The following is a 23,310-nucleotide window of genomic DNA, read 5'->3' as shown; positions in this document are numbered from 1 at the left end:
TTTTCATTACCCACAGCAAATGGTTAAATGAAAGAACAAGGATGTTTATAAAGATCCTAAATCCAAGTTAAAAGAATTACTTTCGGGGGAGCCAAAATACAAGTAGCAGGAGTGTCTAGGCTGCCCTACAGAAGGAAAAAGAAAACGCGCGCCAATTTTCAAAAGCCAAGGCCTTTGTCCACTGGCAAGCCAAAAAAAAAAAAAAAAAAAAAAAAAAAGAAGAAGAAGAAAACCGGATGGAGGAAGCATAATTTAGAAGGACTAGGGATTTTTTTAAAGCAAAAAGGGCGGGGTGGAGTGGGCAAGATTACAAAAGCGCGTTAATACTGCCATCTAGCGGCAACAGAAACTAAAACTCACCCGCACCGGACAAATTTTTTTTTCTGCTTCTCTTCAGTCAACAGCTGTAGAAATGAAGGCTCGGGAAGGTCATCGGAACGGAGAAGACTGCCAAAGTCACTCGTACTTGCCTAAGAAAGCACGGCGAACCGTATCCCCGATGAAAGCCTGTATGCCCATCCGCGCCCTAGCGAAACATCAGCCGAAGTCCCGCCCCGGCCGGAAGGAAGCTGTCAAGCGTGGTCTGGGATTGGCTGATTTTTGAGCATGCGCAATGGTGCCGTTGACGCCGCTGCCAGTCTCTCTAAGACTTGGCCGGATGTGCCGCCCAAAGTTCTTAATATAGGCCTAGGAATGGAGCTGATGACCTGCAAATGAGACAGCTTTTCAAAACTGGAGACAGGTTTTCAGGACGCGCTCCTCTCACTCAGTCCAGCTTTGAATCACTGTCTTCCTCACGGCCCTTACCACTCGGATCTCAAAGCCTTTTTGGACGATTTTACCTGTACCCTAAAAACACTGTGGGGATAGGAGGGTGGGTCACACCCTTTACCAAAAGAAGGAATATTTTGAACAGTCATTTCTATGTCAGCCTTTGTTATTTTCCTGGAGTAAAGCCTCTTAGTTCTCTGGGCAGGTCATGTCCTCAACTGTAATGACTAGAAGCCAGTTGGAGTTGCATCCAGGCAGTAGAGATCCCTGCATGTAGCCTAGCAACCCTTCCTTGCACTGCACTTTTTTTTACTCCAAAGTTTCTTTTTATTTAAACAAAGAGTATTGTGATTAAAATTCCTGAAAAGAAGTTGTGCCTGGTGGTGTTTATGTCTGCAGAGACTGGTGGAGCAAATGGGACTTCAGCATTATCGAGATTAGAACTATGCAGGTTCAGAGGTTAACTGCTTCATCTTGAGCTACTTTTAGCCTTCCTTGCCACACTCTGAATCTGAACTAACACCTTGTGATAATAAATAAAAACCTCTTCAAAGCTATTAACTTAGAACAAACATCTTGTGATAATAAATAAAAATCTCTTCGAAGGTATTTACTTAGAACTAATATCTTATGATAACAAATAAAAACCTCTTAGAAGCTATTAGCAGAATACAGGCTCTGCCAATCCCAGGGCTAAGAACGTCATCAGATGGCATCGTAGACATCTAGAACAGCTCATCCCACCTTGCTGTATATACCTCTCTGGTTTACCAATATATTTTAAACTTGCCTTGATATAGGACTTTCTTTGTTCTGTAAAACTATTTTTTTAAAAACCAAACAAACAAGCCAAAAACAAACCACCTCTGAAACTGCTTCCACTTTGGAACTAGGCATTGTCATTCCGGTGACCTAATTCTGTGTTCTGGGCCAAGGTCACTCAAAATGGCTCCAGAAGAAACTGTCTCTTATCCCCTTTACGTTGAGAGCTGTGGCTCTCATGTCAACTGTATGAAACCCATTGTTCTACATGATCTCTAGATTTTCCTCTTCTTAGTGCCCCAGACAAGAAAGTGAAATGAGAGTAAAAAGGAAGTCAGAAAATGAGTAACCTTGGCCTTCTTTGTCCGTATCGCCAACCAGAAAGTAACATATCTAAATGTCTGCAGCACTGTAAAACACTAATGCAACCCTTCCCTCAAGAGATTATTTGTCCTGATGGGACTTGATGAGCTGGGAGGGGTGGGGTCGCTCCCTCTTTCTGAGAACAAGGGGGGGGGCAGAAGAGAGTGGGCGGGAGGGACTGGGAGAAGAGGAGGGAGGGGGCTACAGTCTGGCTGTAAAATGAATATATAAATTAAAGGTAAAACTTTAAAAAAGAGATATTACTTGTAAACCGGGATGTGGTGGGACGCCTTTAATCCTAGCACTTGGGAGGCAAAGGCAGGCATCTCTCTGTGAGTTCAAGGCCAGCGTATTATACAGTCAGGGCTACACAGAGAAACTGTATCTATAAAAAGATGACTAAATAAGTAACTAAAAAGAGATTATTTGTGAACAAAACTTTCATCTTTTAAAGCCTAATGTCTTAGCCAAGTGTAATGGTGTATGTCTTTAATCCCAGCACTTGAGAAGCAGATGAATCTCAGTGAATTTAAGGCTGGCTTGGTCTATACAGCAAGTTTCAAGCTAGCCAGAACTACAGTGAGACCTTGCCTCAAAAATAAATAAATGGTTAAAAGATAATGCTAATTTATTGCTGCCACTTTAGTGCACAGTATAACCCATGTCCTACCTAAACCATACTGGAGCATACAAACTACATATACAGAGTCACTGAAAACTAACCTCTAGAGAAATTTGAGTCCTTGTATTTCAGGTTTATGTATTTTTAATGAGATAACTTTACCAAATAGGATACTGGGTATTTGTCTATATGTAAATGCTCCTAGGACCTTAAATTGTGTTCCTTTGTTACAGCATTAGAAGCTGGAGGGGAATTCCTAACTCACCCTAAAATTGGATTCCGAAGTCTGTGTTCTTTTCTACTAAAAAAAAAAAAAATCATAGCTAAAACTGAGTGTATCCTTTTAAGAATAAAAGCTGGCAAGCTTCAAAATGAAAGAAACACCAGAGCACATGGCCAAGGGTAGGCCTCACCTTTCCACCTGTTAGTGGTTTTAAAAAGGGGAATCTGTCTGCTCAGTCCCTTCTTGAAATCTTAGAGCTGAGGGTTTGTTCTGAGCCAGGGCCCCATATTGTCAAAGGCAAAACAAAGCAAAAACCACTTTTATCTTGCATTTTTGAGTCTGTCTTTTTGGGGTTTGTTTGTTTTTGTTTTGTTTTTCAAGACAGGGTTTCTCTACATAGCCTTGGCTGTCCTGGAACTCACTCTGTAGACAGCCAGGACTACACAGAGAAACCCTGTCTCAAAAAACAAAAAACAAAAAACAAAAAACAAAAAACAATCACTTCTCCATCTAGCAAATTACAAACTCAAAGATATGTGCACGCTGCAATGACACAGACACTGGCAAATGTTCTCAAACAAAGGAACTTGAATTCTGTGTCTATAGTTCTATTAGACAATTTAAAAAGATGTCTTAGGTTTGGGAGAAAGAAAGCCAAGATGACTTACTACCCTTTAGAGGAGTTTTATTTAGAGAGTTAAAAGCATCAGGCCATAGGCAACCATGATATACTAAAGGGGAAAACCCTCAGTTTCAAAGAAAAAACGGCATTTCATTCTCCTATTGGGTTGAGAGGGCGGAGATTCCGAGCCATGTAGCCTAACACACATACCACAGGTAATGAAAACATGAAAGGCACCTGATAAGAATTGGGGCTTTAATTCAAGGCCACTTTGAGCCTGGACAGTGAGCATTGGAGAAATGGGCACTTGTAAGACTCCACAGGGGCCTCGCCTTTCCACTTAGTTTGCAGCTGTCTTTGGGAGGGAGATAACTCCACCAGAGCTGCAAGGTCAAGGCTGCTATCATCAAGAATGAGATGCCACGCAACCTATATGATATGGAGAGATTTCTTTGAGGGAAAAGGAGAAGAGTTAGGGCCTGAGTGGGTCATGTGTGTGTGTGTGGGAGTGGGAGAGGGAGAGAGAGAGAGGAGAGAGAGAGAGAGAGAGGAGAGAGAGAGAAATGGGAAGGGGGTATAGGAGAGACAAGATGGCAGGTGTGGCCCTCTAGCACACACCTGGTGGTGAGCAACAGATCATGATGTGAGAGGTTGCTAAGCAAACTAGAGGCAGATCAGATTAGCTAAGCCAGCTGAGAGAAAAGGAGCATGGCCTGGTTTGGAGGACAGAGCAGCTAAAGGATCTGTTACCTAACCTCTCCACATAAGGGAGCTTACCTAAAGTATGGAAAAGATTTGTTAACAGTTGTTGTTATAAAGTACTGGACATGGTGGCCCACACCTTTAATCCAAGCCAGCCCTCAAGTGGCAGAGGCCAACCTGGTCTACATAGCAAGCTCCAGGATAGCCTGGACTACATAGAGAGACTTTGCATAAAAACTAATTTAAAAAACAGTTATAGACTATCTCTTTATATATTTCAGAAACAATGTAAGAATAGTTGCAGAAGATACATGTTCTAGTCACTGCTCTATTACGGTGAAGAGACACAAAGACCATGGCAACTCTTAGAAAAGAAAGCATTTCACTAGGGGCTTGCCTTCAGCTTCAGAGGTTTAGTCCACTAACTTCATGGCAGGGAGCACGGCAGCACGCATAGCACTAGAGCAGAAGCTGGGAACAATCTCCTGATCCACAGGCCATGAGAGGGGAGGGGCCTGGGCCTGGCATGGGCTCTTGAGAGCTCAAAGCCCACCCCCTAGTGACACACCTCACCCAACCAGGCCACACCTTTTAATCCTCCTACCCACCCTCCCCAACACCCCCCAACCTTACACCCCGCCCCCCCTGGCCCCCAGTGACCAAGCATTAAATATGGGAGCCTATGGGAGCCTTTCTTCAAACCACCACATTTTATGTTCTGGACTATTGGCAAATTTGAATTTCCAAAAAAGTACAAAATACCGAATGTCACAAAATATAGTTTCAGAATTCAATATTCAACAATCTACAATCTCAAATATAAAAAAATGAAGGTGATAGTCATATTACTTTTAAGTGAATGTATATAAGCACTTGAGCTATGACTACTGTTTTTGGTGGGGTTGGTTTTGGGGGGTTGGGGGGGTAGTTTTTTGTTTCTTTTTTGAGACAGGGTTTCTCTATGTAGACCTCACTGTCTTGGACTTACTTTGTAGACCAGGCTGGCCTCGAACTCACAGAGATCTGCCCGCCTCTGCCTCCCAAGTGCTGGGATCACAGGGATGTGCTACAACACCCAGCTCTATGAGTATTCTTTTATTTATACTTTTCTGTATATTGAAAACTGCCTACAATAGAAATGAATTGACAGGTGAGGTACAAGCCTCTGATCCTGGCATTCATAGAGCTGAGGCCGGAAATTGTGGGTTCCTGACCTGTGAGGTCTACAAAGTGAGACTCTTTCTCAACTGAAGGAAAACAAGCCAAACCATCTCAAATGAAACAGATAAAAAAAAAAAAATGAGTGAATTGCCTTCTGGAGTATATGATAAATAATACAGTGAAAGGATGAAAAGGTGTTCTCAGCTTGCCATGGAAGCCTACAGGACCTCTGCAAAGACTGAAAGGAGCCCTCTCCACAGGACAATGAAGTAAAGAGGGTAGGGGTACCCCAGAGAGACAGAAACAGAGACAGGAAGAGAAAGAAGGAGAGTAAAGTAAGAGGGGAGGGGAGGAGGGGACAGAGACAGAAAGGGGTAAAAAAGGAGGGCACGTGGACAGTTTGTCCTTTTATATGGCGATGGGCAGGGACGCGCCATCGTGGCAGGTAAGCAGTAACATCACAAGTAGGCAGACAGAAGCAGAATCCTAACACCAGCCCCATCCCAAACCAAACCAAAAGTACTACCTAAAAATTTAGTCTACATTTTTTTTCCAGGGACGATACAGTAGATCAGGAGACTGTGTGAGCATTAACTGTTTAGACAATAACAGATCTAGGGTTTTGTTGCTGCTGCCGTTGTCTTCTTTTGGGGTGTGTGTTAAGTCTCTATGGAGGACAAGTGTGCTGCTCCATCTTATTTTTTGAGACAGAGTCTCTAACTGATCCTGGAACTCATTGGCCAGAAAAACCCAGCAGGCTTTTTGTCTCCACTCACCCAATAATAGGGTTACATACAGATCCAGGTTCTCAAGCCTAAAAGAAACTCACAAATTGTTCTCTGTGGTGCTTCAGAGCATACCAAAGCTCCTCCTGGCCTCCAGACTCAATCCCCATGGTTCTTCTCAGCCAGACCCCGACACTAATTTCTCCAGCACATGGACCTCCCTCCCCTGCAGCTTCTCCCTCCTATATAAGCCAGCATTTGGCCATGCCTGCTCTCTTGGTCCTTTGGTCTTCTCTTTTGGTCCTCTTCTCTCACTCCCACAAACCCTCATAGCCAGGTCTATCCTGCTGGCCATGTTTAGTCTACGGCTTTCCCTTCCTGCTCTGGCTGTACTCTCCCTCAGACATACAATGTAAACCTTCCCCTCAGCCATACCTTGAAGCGGTCACACCTTCACTTTACACACATGCCACAATGCCAGGCTTTACATGAGTGTGTGCTGGAAATCTGAGCTCAGGTCCTCATGAATAACAAAGATTTTGACTGACTGGGCCATCTCCCCAAAGATGTTTCTAATGAGAGAGAAACAGAGATAATTGTTAGGCATGGTTCGGTTTCTATGCTAAAATTTTCTTTAAAGATGAGGAAGAGAGCAAAACAATACTTTATGATACCTACTATTAAGATACAGAGTTAAAATTTATTCCTGTTTTTAAAAAATCAGTTATTAAACAAAATTGTCATATGAGAAGAAAAACTGTCCACTCTTTCTAAATGTTTACTAATACAATGAAACATTAAACATAATAAGGGCCAAATTTAATGTTTCACTCAGCAATTATACATGCCATTCAGATTCACTGTAATGATTTCATAAATAAAGCAGTGGTGCAGATACTGATGTTTACATATTTTAAATGTACTGGTAAACATGAAAAAAACCAATACAATTATAACAAAATATAATCAATACTGACCACGCAATAATGCGACTGCCTGTAAATATTTTCATCAATAAACTTCTGTAAAAATGTCAAGTGGTTAAGTGAATATATAAAAATTAAAAATACTTAATAAAAAAATAGAAATATGCTAAACAAAAATAAATAAATAAAAGTTTATTTTCCCCAAAAAAGAATTTAATAACTGTCCATAGGTAAAAGGACTAGTTAAGAAAAGATTAAGACCTGAGAAGGCCAACACAGACTTGGAGTGACAGACTTGGAGTGCTTAAGCCACCCAACCTGGGGGTGAGGGTGGGGGAGAAGTGTTGAAAAGCAAAGGCTTGGTTTTTAGGCAGTAAAACAGTTGAGAAAAGGTAAATCCACTTCTTGGAGGCTAGCAGGCCTTTTCCAATCAAGACAGTTAGACTGAGAAAACAAAGGCACTTCAATACAGAAAAAGTAGAAGTGATTGCATTTTTTTCAAACACGAAGGGCGGGGTAGAAACAAAAGCCCGGCGCAAGAACTGGGTAACAATGCCATCTACTGGTCATAGAAACTTAAATTTAATGACAAGCAAAAACTTCAGTTCTTTGTGTCACTGGTATAAAAGCAAGGAATAGGGTAGGTAGATGGGATGGGGGGGGGGGTGGGCAGGGCATCGGCTTTCCTTAGTCCCGCCCTCGGAGCCATAGCAACAGCAACAGGAAGTCCGGGACTTAGGAGATGGACAGAGATAGCGAGTCTTTGGATTGGCTGATGCCACCGGTTTGAGTGGCACAGTCATGAGCATTTTCCTGCCTTTGTTCTCTTGCAGTTTCAAGATTTTTATAAGGCAAGGGGTTCGGGCTGCTGAATCTATCATACCGCCCACACAGCCCCACTTTCGATCTCGTTGTTCATCATAGCACAAACCCTCCCCCACCCCCTGACCCCGAACACTGCTGACCCTAACAGCCCAATTCTGAGCTCACATCGCTGAGCAAGCTGCTACTTCAGCCTTTCCTTCTCAGGGGTGTTGTGCTCTTTCTCTCAGCGTTAGTCCTAAATAAGGAAAGAAAACCATTTTCTCGGGATGTACGTGATTTTCAATTTCTCTGGCCACGAGATGGCAATATTGTATAGCACAATGAACAAATACACCTCTTCCCCCGCCCTTTGTGTTTTAAAAAAACAGCAGAAACTTGCAGTAGGGATTTTTTTCCTTGCCACTGTTAGTGCCAGCCTGGAACTGAGGATAAAATAGACTACTTACTTACTGCTCACTGCCTTTGCTTTTCAAACTGGGATTTTTCTTATGGGCCCACCTTGGCACCCCAGCTGTTATCTATTTCACTTCTCTGTAAGGTCATTTTTTTTTTCAACTATTCCTGAGTTGGAAAACAGAGACATTACATTATGATTCATAACAGTAACAAAATTAGTTATGAAGTAACAACAAAAATAAGTTTATGGTTGGAGGTCACCACAACATGAGGAGCTGTATTAAAGGGTTGCAGCGTGAGGAAGGTTGAGAACCAGGGCTCTAAAGGGATCAAAGGCAGCAGCACACAAAGACCTACACACCCTTGGTGATCACCAAACCAAGCCAGCAAGCAACACTTAACCATCCCTATCTATCACTGTGCTATTCAGAGTACCAAGAAAATGGAATCAACCTAGCTGTAATTGTAAGCAGCAATTAAAACGTGGTACACACACACACACACACACACACACACACACACACACAGAGTGAGATTTTATTCAGCTGTGAAAAAGAGGGAAATCATGACATTTTCAAGGAAAATGGATCAGACTGGAGATAATAGATCGTTGTTAAGCAAAATAAGTCAGACACAGAAAGTCAAATATCACACTATGTCTCCTAGGTACACACCTTTTTATGTACACATGTGTATGACATGACAGTATAAAGGGTGTCTATGAAATTGGAGGAACACGTGTAAAGTGTGGGAGGAAGGGGAATGCACGCACACACACACACACACACACACACACACACACACACACACACACACACACACACCTCATGAAAACAAAGTACTATTTGGAGACAGGACCACCAGCAGTAGAGGTCTGGTGAGGGGAGAGAGTTGTGGGAGAGGCAAATAAGAAATATCTAAAAGTTGAGGGTGAAGGGGACCAGTGTATAGAGGAACTCAATTTTTTAAAGTTTTTTAAAAAAGAATTTTGTATGGCTACTGTATTTCCACCATTCCCCCTTCGCCCTCCACCTCTGTCTGTGCCCCCTCTTCAGCTCATGACCTCCCCCCTTATTATCATTACATACATATGTACTCATGTAAACATAAAAATACGTAAATAAAATCTGTTGAGTTCACTTAGTGTTGCTCAAATGTATATACTTTTAAGAATAACCACTTGGGCTCTTCCGGTCCCAGGCGCTTAGAGAGCTGCTGGTTACCATGCAACACATGGCCAAGTCCAAGAACCACACCACACACAATCAGCTCGCAAATGCCACAGAAATGGCATCAAGAAATCCCAGTCATAAAGATAGGAATCTCTTAAGGGGGCTGACCCCAAGGTCCTGAGGAACATGCGCTTCGCCAAGAAGCACAACAAGAAAGGCCTGAAGAAGATGCAGGCAAACAACGCAAAGGCAATGAGTGGGCCTGCAGAGGCCATTACAGTCCTTGTGAAGCCTAAGGCCACTAAACCCAAGATGCTAAAGGGCCCCAGCTGCGAACTCAGGTGGCTTGTTTTCATCCCTCATCCCAAGCTTGGGAAGCAGATTCGAAGCTACATGAGCAAGGGTCATAAGCTCTGCCAACCAAAGCCCAAGGTTCAAACTAAGGTGAAAGCTGCAGCTCCATCTAAGGCCCAGGCTTCAGCCCCAGCTCAGGCTCCCAAAGGTGCCCAGGCTCCTGTGAAGGCCCCATAGAAAAGGCTTCTGCCAATGTGAAGACAGATGGGCTGGTGTGACACACCCACCTACACACTATTCACAGATGACCAGTGTCCTATGCTGTTTTTACAAATAAACCTGAGGCAAGCTCTGTTAAAAAAAAAAAAAGAATAACTAGTTGGGCTTGGATAAACAATTGGGGGGCTGGGGTTCATCACTTGGAAAGACTTATTCTCCTTCTCTCAGCAGTCATTAAATTGCCTTTAGCTCTGCATCTAATTTTGTGGCCTTGTGAGATTTCCCCCATCCACACTAGCATGTTCACTGGTGGGGCCCTTGTTTAGGTCTTGATTAGGTGACCATATTATTGAGACATCACGGGTGCACATTCCTTGTCACATAGAGAAGGCACATCTCATAGCAGACTTCCGTCCTCCGGCACTTATAAGCTATCTGCTCACTCTTCCTTCTAAGATGGTCCCTGAGTCTTAGGTGTAGGGGTTGTATTGTAGATGCATCGATTAGGGCTGGGCACCACACTGTCACTTTTCCTCTGTACTTTTGACTAGTTATAGATCTTTGCAATCATTTTCATCTGCTGTCAAAAGAAGCTTCTTTGACGATGTCTACATTTTTCTATGGGTATTCAGATAAATATTGAGAATGCAGTTAAATATTATACTACTTTAGGAAACTGACAGTAGTAGGCTGTCCTCCAGGTTCCATGGCTTTATCAGCCATCAATAAATAGCTGGCTAAGTCTATAATAACAGGCATGAAGTCTCTCCTATTGAGTGAGCCTCAAGTCCAAGTAGGTAGCATTTGGTTACATGCAAGATATGTGCCACTACTGCACCTTTGATTCTCTCTGGCCATTGGCGTACCTGATAGGCTTTACATCCCAGTAGGACTGCTGATTACTTTTCTCCCGTGGCAGCTCTTTCTGGTACTATGAGAGCCAGCCATAGAGAAGAGGTTATCAGGTCATCCAGCTCAATTCCTCTGGGTCTCCAGTCTGAAATATGTGTTCTCTTCAGCAATAGGAACTTTACCTTAAAGTCCTGGAGGCCTCCAAGGGAAATAGTAATGCTCTATATTGTTTGGAGAGGTCTCTTAGACCACCCTGAGCCAAAACTCAAAAGGAGGAGGAAAACAATCTTTTTAATATATTTAACACTTTGTGGTAACATTTCACTTTTGGAGGGAGAATAGGAATACAAACCCTTACTACCATATAATGTATAGTGTCCTGTATTTAGAGAAATTGCACAGTTAGCACAGAGTGTGAGGGTCTTCATCATGGGACCTGTCCCAGCTACGTAAGTGTGCACTTATATTTTCCTTTTTAAGCATATATACAAATATATAGTTAGTAAAACTAACATGCTACTTAGGTCACCAAGGAGAGACTTGATACCCTATGAGCATATACAGGGGGAGGAGGTCCCCCTCAGACACAGACATAGGGGAGGGGAGGGGAGGGGAATAGGGGGGAAGTGGGAGGAAGGGAGGAATGGGAGGATACATGGGGTGGACTAACAACTGAGATGTAATATGAATAAATTAATTTAAAAAAATAAAAATTAAAAAAAAATGCAACTTAACTCCAGTCAGATAAGCAAGTAGGCTGACTGCAAACCTTTACCTCTCCCTCCATTCCTGCAAGGGGAATGCCCCAATCTCATTGCCAGCTCTGCACCAGACCCTCTGCTGTATCTGCTGTGCCCCGCGCCAATGCCCTCTGCCTCCAGGGTATGAATTAAGGGGATCCTGAGGGAACACCCTGCGTTCCCCCTTCTGTGAAAGTCCCCCATGCCCATTCCTAAATGTCAGGTCCCAATACCCAAAAACACATATTACATAAAGGCCTCATCCTGCACACCTAGCAGGACCCAAGAAGATTTTCCGCAAGCAACACACAGACAGCACACTCTCCTAAGATCGAGAGAGTAAACAGAAACCAAGAAACAAAACCCCCACCCAACAAAGACAATAGCAGACATCAGCATCTAGAATTACACTCTTCCCAATCCCAGATGCCAAGACAGCAGCATAAAACCTCAATCAGCAACAGGCAGGACAGTCTGTCTGAACTACAGCCCAGTAGGCCTTACCACAGCCTTTGTGCACAAGATAAAGGTCCTTAAAGAGGAAATGAACCAATTCCTTAATGAAATCCAGGAAAACACAAACACTGGAAAGAAAGAAAAATGATTCAAGATCTGAGGTGGCAACAGAATCAATAAATGAAACCAAAACTGAGAAAAATTTGGAAATGAAAAATTTAGGAACTCAAATAGGAACTACAGGCCAAGTTTCACCAATGCAATACAAGAGATGGAAGAAAGAATCTCAGGTATTGAAGATATGACAGAAAAAAATGAATACATTGGTCAAAAAAAGTTAAATCTAAAAAACTCCTGTTGGCACAAAACATCCAGGAAATCTGGGACACTATGGAAGACCAAATCTAAGAATAGGAATAGAAAAAAAAAATCCTAGGTCAGTGGCACAGAAAATATTTTCAACAAAATCATAAAAGAAAATTTCCCTAAACTAAAGGAGAGGCCTATCAATGTACAAGAAGTTTACAGAACACCAAATGGAAGGAACCAGAAAAGTCCCCTCAAGATATAATATTGAAAACACTAGATGTACTAAAAAAATAAAAACTGTTAAAAGCATCAATATACAAAATTCTCTACCAATGAATTAAAAATATCCTTATTTGTGAGTAACAAGGCCTTGAGATGAGGAGTAGACTCAATAATCCACTTTTTGTCCTATCATTCCTATATATTTCTATACTCCTCCTTCTTTCTTTTCAAGCCCTATCTCCAAACCTAAGAAAGATAAAAGAAAAGACAGATATCCCTGAGTCCAACCTCATTTTCTCTCTGAATATGACCAATAGTAACTTATAACCAACCTCCAATAAAAACAAACATCTATAACCCAAGACAGCAACCAAAAACCTGCCCAAGCCCCCTTAAGGGAAATGGGGCATCATTCCCTTAAGGGGCCCAAATAAAATTGCAGAAGATGGTAAAATAAGCTAGGAGTACCATTTGTGGTTCAGTTTCTAAATGTTAAGAAATTCCAGGCTTAATAGAAGTCCTGTGTGGGACAGTCTGGAATGTTGGACCAATTGGGATTGGAAGTTTTCTTCCAAGCTGTCCTGGGAGCTGTCTTGTTCTGATGAGGCACAGAAACTGAAGCACTTGGGGCTGGAACATGAAGGATGCAGGATGTCAGTGTCCAGCATGCTGAGAGAAATTAATTCTGTCAGGTCTGATCCAGGGTCAGTGTCCAGTTCTTTTGTTCTGAAAACATTATGATTTCTCACAAGCATTACAGAGTCCTAAAAGTTTAAATATATGAGGTGTGCTAGAAGCACAAAACAATTAAGGCTGGTTCTCTGCTCTTTGTATGAGCAGAAGAAAGACATCTGTAAATCTTTATTCATGCCATTCGAAGAATGACATCTAAATATAAGTCACAGGAATTCTGTGACCAACAAGAAGCTTTGGCTATGCCTAGACATTCATGTCTCATCCAGTCCCAGAGCTATCCCTATGTAGTAGGATTAGCAATATAAGTTGCTTGTTCTGCAGTTTGAATTCTTTACATCCCAATGGTAGCCCCCTCCCTCATCCCCTCTCCTGCCCTGCCCTAGTCCTCAGAAAGGGGAGCCCTCCTCCCTTAACATCTGACCTCTGTCTATCAAGTCTCATCTGTACTACCTATAACCTCTTCTTCTGTGGCCTGGCAAGGTAGTCCAACCAGGGGGAAGTGATCAATGGGGGCCAGAGTCCACGTCAGAAATAGTCTCTACTCCCCAAATTGTGGGAGCCCCATGGAGACTGTGCTGCCTATGTACTACATCTAAGCAGAGTGTCTAAGTCATCGCCATGCATAGTCCTCGGTTGGTACATCAGTCTCTGAAGCAACCTCCTCCTTCGCCCAGATATATTAAATGTATATTCTCTTTATTATTTATCCACATTACTTCCTGATTGTTATCCCCTCCCTCTTATCTTCCCATTCCACCCTCCCTCCCCTTTCTGCCCTGTTCCCCTCCCCTAGACCTCTGATGGGGAAGCCCTCCTACAAGAATTTCTGGCCATAGCCTATTATGTCTCATCAGGATAGCCTGCATCCCCTTCCTCTGTGTGCCCACTAGGCAATCTTGCCAAATGGCAGTGACCAAATTGTGAGTACTGTGGAGCGCATGTCAGAGGTTCAGCAGCAGTCCTCCCTCCCCCACACAGGGAGAATTGCTACATTTTAACAGGGGTTCTTGGTTCTCTGCATACACTTAAAGATGCTTTTATTATTTTAAAGATTAACAATGAGACAGGTTAACTCCTGGCAACAGCCAGTCTACCTCAAAGACGATGAGCATCAAAGAACTTCTTTATGGAGATACCTTCAAATGTGATGTTTTTAGGTCTAGAAAAATGTTTTAAGTTGATAGAGATGAGATATGATAGATATTGATCTAAATTCAGAATTTTAGACTCACTAAGATAGGAAAGATGCTTTCTTCAAGGCTGCCAAATGCAAATAGCCAAAACACTATGAATGGAACATTAATATAATTCCTGATTGTTTTGTGGTTCTTCTTGCTGTATGTAGTTTATTTTATATGTGTAATAATATGAATGTTTATGTAAAAAATATTAAAAAAATAAGAAAGGAAAGATATTTGATCATAGGGTAAAATAGTTTTAATGTATGTTGGTATTCTATTTACAACAATATTATTAAGACTTCTGAGTCTATGTTTATCACGGGGAAAAAAGAATATTAAAAAGCTGCAAGGGGGGAGACCAAGACAGCAGCACCCAGTGTGTGCTGAGTGTAGGGAACAGAGGATCAGAGGCTGTGAAATCGACTGAAGGGAAGGGGTTGGGAAAGATCACAACCAGCTCTCCTCTCCCATCATGGCTGGATAGCCCCAAGTTCAGGAGTCACAACCTTGAGTACCTACACTCCTCCAAATACTCCAGTGGACACAGCAGCCCCCTGGGGGAACAGATTGGAGCAGAAGTGAAACAGAGTCCGGAGAGCTGAGTTGGGCATGGGCTACAACCCACATTAGCTGCAACTGAGTGGCTTTGGACTTGGATCTCTCTCTGCCTACCCACAGCTTACTAGCCTGGGCCATCTGGGACACTGAGAAGATGCAAAGGTGAGTTGGGTGCAGGTAACAACGCCCATCAGCTGATAACCCCTAAGAGACCTGTGGGACACCCCAGCGAGCGGCTCTGGGCTTGAATCTCTCTCTGCCTGACCACTGCTTACCAGTCTTCCATGCTCATGGATCGGGAGGATCAGCATAGTAAAAATGGCCATCTTACCAAAAGCAATCTACAGATTCAATGGAATTCCCATCAAAATTCCAACACAATTCTTACAGACCTTGAAAGATCAGTCCTCAACTTCATATGGAAAAACAAAAAAACAAGAATAGCTAAAACAATTCTGTACAATAAAAGATCTTCCAGAGGAATCTCCATCCTGGATCTCAAGCTGTGCTATAGAGCAACAGTAACAAAAACAACATGGTAATGGTATAGAAATAGGTTGGTTGATCAACAGAATCAAATGGAAGACCAAGAAATAAACCCACACACCTATGGACACTTGATTTTTTACAAAAATGCCAAATATATACAATGGAAAAAACGTAGCATCTTCAACAAATGTTGGTTTATCTGGATAGCTACATTAAGAAAAATGCAAATACATCCACACTTATCACCCTGCACAAAACTAAAGTCCAAATGGATTAAAGACCTCAACATAAAACTAAACATACTAAATGTGTTAGAAGAAAAAGTGGAGAAAAACGTTTAACACATTGGCACAGGAGACAACTTCTTGAACAGAACACCAACAGCCCAGGCTCTAAGATCAACAATAAAACTAAAAAGCTTCTGTAAGGCAAAGGAAACAGTCAACAAAACGACAGCCTACAGACTGGGAAAAGATCTTCACCAACCCTACATCCGACAAAGGCCTAATAGCCAAAACATATAAAGAACTCAAAAAATTAAAAACCAACAAGCCAAATAACTCAATTAAGAAATGGGTTTCAAAGTTCAGCATGGTGGCACATGCCATGAATTGCAGCACTCTGGAGGCAGAGGCAGATGGATCACTGTGAGTTCAAGGCCAGCCTGGTCCAGGACTGTGGGCCTTTGTCTGTAGGTGGAAGACACTCCCTTCCTGGAAAGCTTCATGCTAGGAAATAGGCTGGTGTACTCCCTGCTGACAACAGTCCATAAGACCCTAGACAAAATGTGTTAAAAGGCTAGTTTCTTGCAGAGACAGATTCAAAGCAAATCACATAGGCTTTAGGCCAAAAGGTGTCAAAAGCTGACTCTTTAAAGAAACATTCATCGAAGCTGCCCTGGATCAATCCCAGAGGCAATATGACTCCTGCAATTTATATACTCTTGGCTTAAAACCCAGGGGTCTTGGGATGGGCTCATCCCCCTCTCCCTCCCTCTCTCTGTCTCCCTCTCCCTCTCTCTGTGTGTGTGTGTGTCTCTCCCTCTCTCTCTGTCTCTGTCTCTCTCTCTCTTCCTGTCTGTCTCTCCCTCTCCCTCTCCCTCTCCCTCTCCCTCTCTCTCTCTCTCTCTCTCTCTCTCTCTCTCTCTCTCTCTGTGTGTGTGTGTGTGTGTGTGTGTGTCTCTCCCTCCCTGTCTCTCTCTGTCTCTCTTCCTGTCTGTCTCTCCCTCTCTGTCTCTGTCTCTCTGTCTCTCTGTCTCTGTCTCTCTCTCTCTCTCTCTCTCTCTCTCTCTATCTATCTATCTCTATCTCTCTTCTCTCTCTCTCTCCCCTCATGCATACTCTCCATGTGTACTCTCAATTCTCCTTTTGCCCCAGGTCCCTGGCTTTGTCTCTCTTTTATCTTTAAGTTGAATAGAACTTCAGTGAATTAAAACCTAGCTCTTTGACTCTCAGCTGTTTTTATTTTGACCAAGTGTCAGCTATATGGCCTTTTCTCAAGTATGAGGCTCCCTTCCTCCAGCTAGAAGGGACGAGGACTCCCAGTGTCTCAATATGGCTAAGTGCACAGCCACACTGTTCAAGTTAGGGGATCTGACTGGAAACCTCCCTCCCTGCCTAGGAGACCTTCCTCAATACCAGATCTCGAGACAGAGCCTTACTCAGCTAGCCTTGAGAATGCTGAAGAAAACTCCGTGCCTGGGCTGAAGAAAACTGCTACCAGATTCTCAGCCCAGCATCCCCGAAAAAGAACCCATACAGTATAGACAAGGCTATCACAGAGAAACCTTGTCTTGAATAAAAGGAAGGAAGAAAGGAAGGAAGGAAGGAAGGAAAATGAAAGAGGCTACAGAGCTAAACAGAGAATTCTCAACAGAGGAATATCAAATGGCTGAGAAACACCTAAAGAAGTGCTCAACATTCTTAGTCATCAGGGAAATGCAACTCAAAATGACTCTGAAATTCCATCTTATACCTATCCGAATGGCTAAGATAAAAAAAACTCAAGTGACAGCACATGCTGGTAAGGATGTGGAGAAAGGGAAACACTCCTTCATTGCTAGGAGTGCAAACTTGTACAACCAGTTTGGACATCAATCTGGCGCTTTCTCAGAAAATTGAGAATAGTGCTACCTCAAGACCTAGCTATACCACCTCTGGATGTACACCCAAAAGATGCTCCACCACACAAAAAGGACATTTGCTCAACTATGTTCATAGCAGCCTTATCCGTAATAGCCAGAATCTAGAAACAACCTACATGTCCCTCAGTGGAAGAATGGATAAAGAAACTGTGGTACATTTACACAATAGAATACTACTCAGCTATTAAAAACAAGGAAATCTTGAAATTTGCAGGCATATGGATTTAACTAGAAAAGATCATCCTGAGTAAGGTAACCCAGCCCCAGAAAAGACACACATGGTATATACTCACTTATAAGCAGATATTAGCCACATAATACAGAATAACTACACTACAACACAGAGATTGAAACATCAACCAAGGACCATGCATGGTGAGGACCTAGACCCTCTGCTCAGATGTAGTAGATAGGCAGCACAGTCTCCTTGTGGGTCCCACCATATGGGGAGTAGAGACTACTTCTGACATGGAGTCTGGTCCCCCAACAATGATCACTTCCCCCCTGGCAGGCCAGCCTTGCCAGGCCACAGAGGAAGAGGACACAGGTAGTACAGCTGAGACTTGATAAGCTGAGGTCAGATGTTAGGGGAGGAGGGCTCCCCTTTCTGAGGACTAGGGGGGGGCATGAGGGAGAGTATGGGATTGGGAGATGATGAGGGAAGGGGCTATAATCGAGATGTAAAGAAAGCAAACTGCAGAACAAGCAGGTAACTAATATTGCTAATCCCACTACATGGGACTAGCTCTGAGACTGGCTGAGATACGAATGTCTATGCATAGACAGGGCTTCATGTTGGTAACAGATTCTCTATGACTTATTAGATGCCATTCTTCATATGGCACGAACAGAGACTTACAGATGTCTGGCTTCTGCTCATACAAAGAGCAGAGAACCCGCCTTAATTGTTCTGTGCTTCCCACACACCTCATACATTTGAATGTTTAGGACTCTGTAACGCTTGTGGGAAATTGTATGTTTTCAGAACAAAAGAATTAGACACTGATATTGGATCAGACCTGATAGGATTCATTCCTCTTAGCACGCTGGACACAGATATCCTGCATTCTCATGTTCTACCCCCAAGTGCTTCAGTTGCTGCCACCCATCAGAACAGGACAGCTCCCAGGACAGCTTGGAAGAAAACTTCCAATCCCATTTGGTCTAGCATTTCATACTGTCTCATACAGGACATCTATTAAGCCTGCAATCTCTTTCTTTTTTTTTAAGATTTATTTATTATTTATACAGTGTTCTGCCCCCTGTGCACCTGCCTGCCACAAGAAGTCACCAGATCTCATTACAGATGGTCATGAGCCACCATGTAGTTGCTAGGAATTGAATTCGGGACCTTTGGAAGAGCAGACAGTGCTCTTAACCTCTGAGCCATCTCTCCAGCCCAAGCCTGGAATTTCTTAACATTAGAAACTGAACCACAAACGGTACTCCTAGCTTGTTTAACCATTTTCCCCAATTTTATTTTGGCCCCTACAAAGGTATTATTCATCCCAAATCAGCTGGAAAAAATAAGAGAAAGACATCCCATTTCCCTTAAATGGGGATGGGTAGGCTTTTAGTTGCTTGGGCTATAGATGTTTATTTTCATTGGGAGTTGGTTATAAGTTATTATTGTTCTTATTCAGAGAGAAAACAAGGTTGGACTCAGGGATGTCTCTCTTTTCCTTTATCTTACATTCTTAGGTATGGAGACAGGGGCTGAAAAGAAAGAAGGGGAATATAAAAAAGTAGACTATTGAATCTAGTCCTTAACATAAGGCCTTAATTGTTACTCACAAATAAGGTTACCTTTAATTCACTGGTAGAGAATTTTTTTTGAGAATTTTTGTTTTTTTGTTTTTCGAGACAGGGTTTCTCTGTGTAGCCTTGGCTGTCCTGGACTTGCTTTGTAGACCAGGCTAGCCTCGAACTCACAGCAATCCTCCTGCCTCTGCCTCCTGAGTGCTGGGATTAAAGGCGTGCGCCACCATGCCTGGCTTTGAGAATTTTTATATTGATGCAAAATATGCTTAATTTTGATACATTGGTATACAATTCAAATTTAAGATTATTCTTCACATATATTACTCTAATATGAGGTATTGTACCCATTCAACTCAAATATAATATAAGGTTTACTGCCAATAATTTGAAGGTGCTATTGCAGGCTGTTTAGGATAATTAAATAATACAAGTTAATTGTTAGTTGATTAAATCATGGCCATGTCAATTACTAGTCTAATTTTATACCAAGATAAGGCAAAATACATAAGGTCTTCAAAAACCTCAGAGACTTACAGAATATAGCATTTAACTCCTGACAACACCCAGCCTACCTCAAAGAAGATGATGAACATGAAAGAACCTCCTTATGGAGATGGCTTCAAATATGGCAAACCATCCACTGTGCAAATGGTCCTTGTTTTGGCCACAGACAGAATTCTGCCTAAAAACAGGCAAGCTTAGACATAGGCAGAGTCGATGGCCAAACTCTGCCAAGAGAGGGTAAGTAAGTCCTCAATAGTTCCTGCCTCACAAATTTGTCAGTCAGATATACTGGGCCAGAAGGCTGAAGGTGATGCTCCAACATTTTGGGTGACTGTCTAGGCAGCAAACTGTCATTTTTTCACTTTGGAAGTTGCTAACCTGCACTTCCTGTTTACTCAGGTAATTAATTTTATTCCTTCTCAAGTCTCTGATAGGGTTGAAGAACACACAGTTTAGTTTTACAATTAAGCTTAGTTGTTTAGGGGTTAAGGTGTTTATAGGACTAGATAGATATTTTAAGTTGATAGACATGAGATATGATAGATGTTGATTTACATTCAGAATTTTAGACTCATCAAGATAGGAAATATCTTTTCTTCAAGGCATCAAATACAAATAGCAAAACACTAAGAATATAACATTTATTTAATTCCTGATTGTGCCATGGTTCTTCTTGCTGAAGGTAGTTTATTGTATATATGTATAATAATATAAATGTATATGTAAAAAAAAGAAAAAAAAATTTAAAGCTGCAAGAGAAAAAGACCAAGTTCCATATAAAGGCAGACCTGTTCAAATTATATCTGACTTCTCAATGGAGACTCTAAAAGCCAAAAGGGCCTGGATGGATGTGCTGCAGACTCTAAGAGACCACAGATATCAGCCTAGACTACAATCAATCATCATAGAGAAACTAAGATATTCTGTGATAAAAACAAATTTAAGCAATTTCTGTCTGCAAATGCAGCCCTATAGAAGGAGCTAGAAGGAAAAAACAATCTAAAGAAGTTAACTGTATTCAAGAAAACACAGAAAATAAATAATCCCAGACCAGCAAAATAAATGAGAACACACGCACACATACACACACACACACACACACACACACACACACACACACACACACATACCCCACCACCACCAACAACAACAACAACAATGAACAGAATCAAAATTCACTAGTCATTGTTATCTCAGAGTCAGTGGCCTCAATTCCCCAATATAAAGACACAGATTAACAGAATGGATTAAAAAACAGGATCCAGCCTTCTGCTGCATCCAAGAAACACATCTTAATACCAAGGATAGACATTAAGGAATGAAAAACAACATTCCAAGCAAACGGACCTAAGAAACAAGCTGGTATAGGCATTTTAATATCTGAGAAAATAGACTTCAACCCAAAACTAATCAGAAGAGATGAGGAAGCACACTACACTTTCATCAAAGGAAGAAAATTCACCATGAGGGCATTGCAATTCCTAACATCTATGCCCCAAATTCAAGGGCACCCAAGTTGTAAAAGAAACGCTACTACAGCTTACATCACAATTTGACCCTCACACTGATAGAGGATGACTTCAATACCCAACTCTCAACAATAGACAGGGCATCCAGACAACAACTAACCAGAGATATACTAAAGCCAACAGATGTTATAAACCAAGTAGACATAACAGATGTCTACAGAACATTTTACCCAAACATAAAAGAATGTACCATCTTCTCTGCACCTCATGGAACTTTCTCCAAACTGACCACATAGTCTGACACAAAGCAAGTCTCAATGAGACCAGAAAATTGAAATTACTCCATACATCCTATCAGATGACCACAGATTAAAGATGAATATCATCAACAACAGAAACAACAGAAAGCTTAGAAGCTTGTGGAAACTGATCAACTCTCTACTGAATAAAAAATGGGCCAAGACAGAAATCAAGAAAGACATTAAACACTTTCTAGAACTCAGTGAAAATGAATGTACAATATATCTAAAACTATGGAACGCAATGAGGGCAGTTCTGAGAGGCAAGTTCATAGCACTACACACCTATATAAAAAAAATTGTTGAGATCTTATACTAGCAACTTAACAGCACAACTGAAAGCTCTAAAACAAAAAGAAAAAAAAATCACACCCCAGGAGCAGATAGCCGAAAATAAGTAAACTCAAGGCCGGAATCAATAAAGTAGAAACAAACAAACAAACAAAAAAAAGATACAAAAAGCTTGGTGAAAGAGTTGATTCTTTGAAGAATCAGTATGATTAACAAACTCTTTTTTTTCCTTTATTAATTTATTCTTGTTACATCTCAATGGTTATCCCACCCCTTGCATCCTCCCATTCTTCCTTCCCTCCCATTTTTCCCTTATTCCCCTCCCCTATGACTGTTCCTGAGGGGGATTACCTCCCCCTGTATATGCTCATAGGATATCAAGTCTCTTCCTGGTAACCTGCTGTCCCTCCTCTGAGTGCCACCAGGTCTCCCCCTCCAGGGGACATGGTCAAAGGTGAGGCACCAGAGTATGTGAGAAGCATGGGAGAATGGCAAAGTAGAAGGATCCAGAGGGTCCTAGAAACCTACAAGTAGAACATTATGATAGGCAGATTTGGGCCCAGGGGTCCCGCTCAAACTAAGGCACCAGCCAAGGACAATACAGGCGGTAAACCTTAAACCCCTACCCAGATCTAGCCAATGGACAGAACATTCTCCACAGTAGAGTGGAGAGTGGGATATTACTTTCTCACATACTCTGATTAACAAACTCTTATACAGATTAACTAGAAGGTAGAGAGAGAATATCCAACCTTAAAAAATTTAAAATGGAAAGGGGGACAGAAAAACAGACACTCACAAGGTCATACTCTACAAAGCTGTACTCCACCAAATTGGAAATCTAAAGGAAATGGGTCTTTTCACCAATATATATCATTTACCAAAGTTAAATCAGGGTCAGATAAGCAACCAAAACAAGCCTATAAACCCTAGTATAATCGAAACAGTCATTAAAAGGGAAAAAAAAGGGCTCAGGGACAGATGATTTTGGTGGAGAATTCTATCAGACTGACAAAGAAGAGCTAATGTCAATACTCCTAAAACTATTCAACAAAATAGAAACTGAAGAGACATTGCCCAATTCATTTGTCAAGGCCATGACTACCCAGATACCCAAACCACATAAAGACCCAACAGAGAATGAGAATTACAGAACAATTTCCCTTATGACCATGCATGCTAAAATACCTGCAAACTGAATCCAAGAACACATCTGCCATGATCAAGTAGGCTTTATCCTAGAGATGCAAGGATGGTTCAACATACATAAATCAATAAATGCAATCCATCCTATAAAGAAACTGAAAGACAAAAGTACAGGATTATCATTCTAGATTCAGAAAAAACCTTTGACAAAATGCAATTCCCCTTCATGATAAATCTCGAGAAAGAGGAGCTGAAGAGATGGCTCAGCGGTTAAGAGCACTGGCTGCTCTTCCAAAAGTCTTGAATTCAATTCCCAGCAACCACACGGTGGCTCACCACCATCTATAATGAGATCTGGTGCCCTCTTCTGGTACAAAACATTGTACAAAATACATAATAAATAAATACATC

The 23,310-nt window shown here is 41.9% G+C and overlaps 1 protein-coding gene and 1 pseudogene across 6 annotated transcripts in view; one reads left to right on the top strand and one right to left on the bottom strand.

The window, feature by feature from the left end:
• The window catches only part of LOC311602305 (protein FAM156A/FAM156B-like), a 152,931-nt gene that overhangs the window by 112,282 nt on the left and 17,339 nt on the right, over nt 1–23,310 (bottom strand). For 2 of the 5 annotated variants that reach the window (XR_014780720.1, XR_014780721.1), the window contains exons 5-6: nt 6,387–6,523; nt 361–707 (exon numbers count right to left, since the gene is read on the bottom strand). The exons of 2 other annotated variants lie outside the window; for them this stretch is intronic. The gene's annotated coding sequence lies outside the window, so the exon portion shown is untranslated. The remainder of the gene's footprint in view (nt 1–360; nt 708–6,386; nt 6,524–23,310) is intronic. One more of the 5 variants, XM_084790221.1, reaches the window with a different exon arrangement.
• LOC311602306 (large ribosomal subunit protein eL29-like) lies at nt 8,271–9,915 on the top strand (annotated as a pseudogene). Its single transcript has one exon. The product of its transcript is annotated as a large ribosomal subunit protein eL29-like (transcript).

This window comes from Acomys minous (assembly GCF_964271855.1).
Source record: "Acomys minous genome assembly, chromosome: 7".
NCBI classification, from domain to species: domain Eukaryota; kingdom Metazoa; phylum Chordata; class Mammalia; order Rodentia; family Muridae; genus Acomys; species Acomys minous.
The sequence above is the reverse complement of the archived record's forward strand: the minus strand, read 5'-3'. Positions and strand labels throughout refer to the sequence as shown.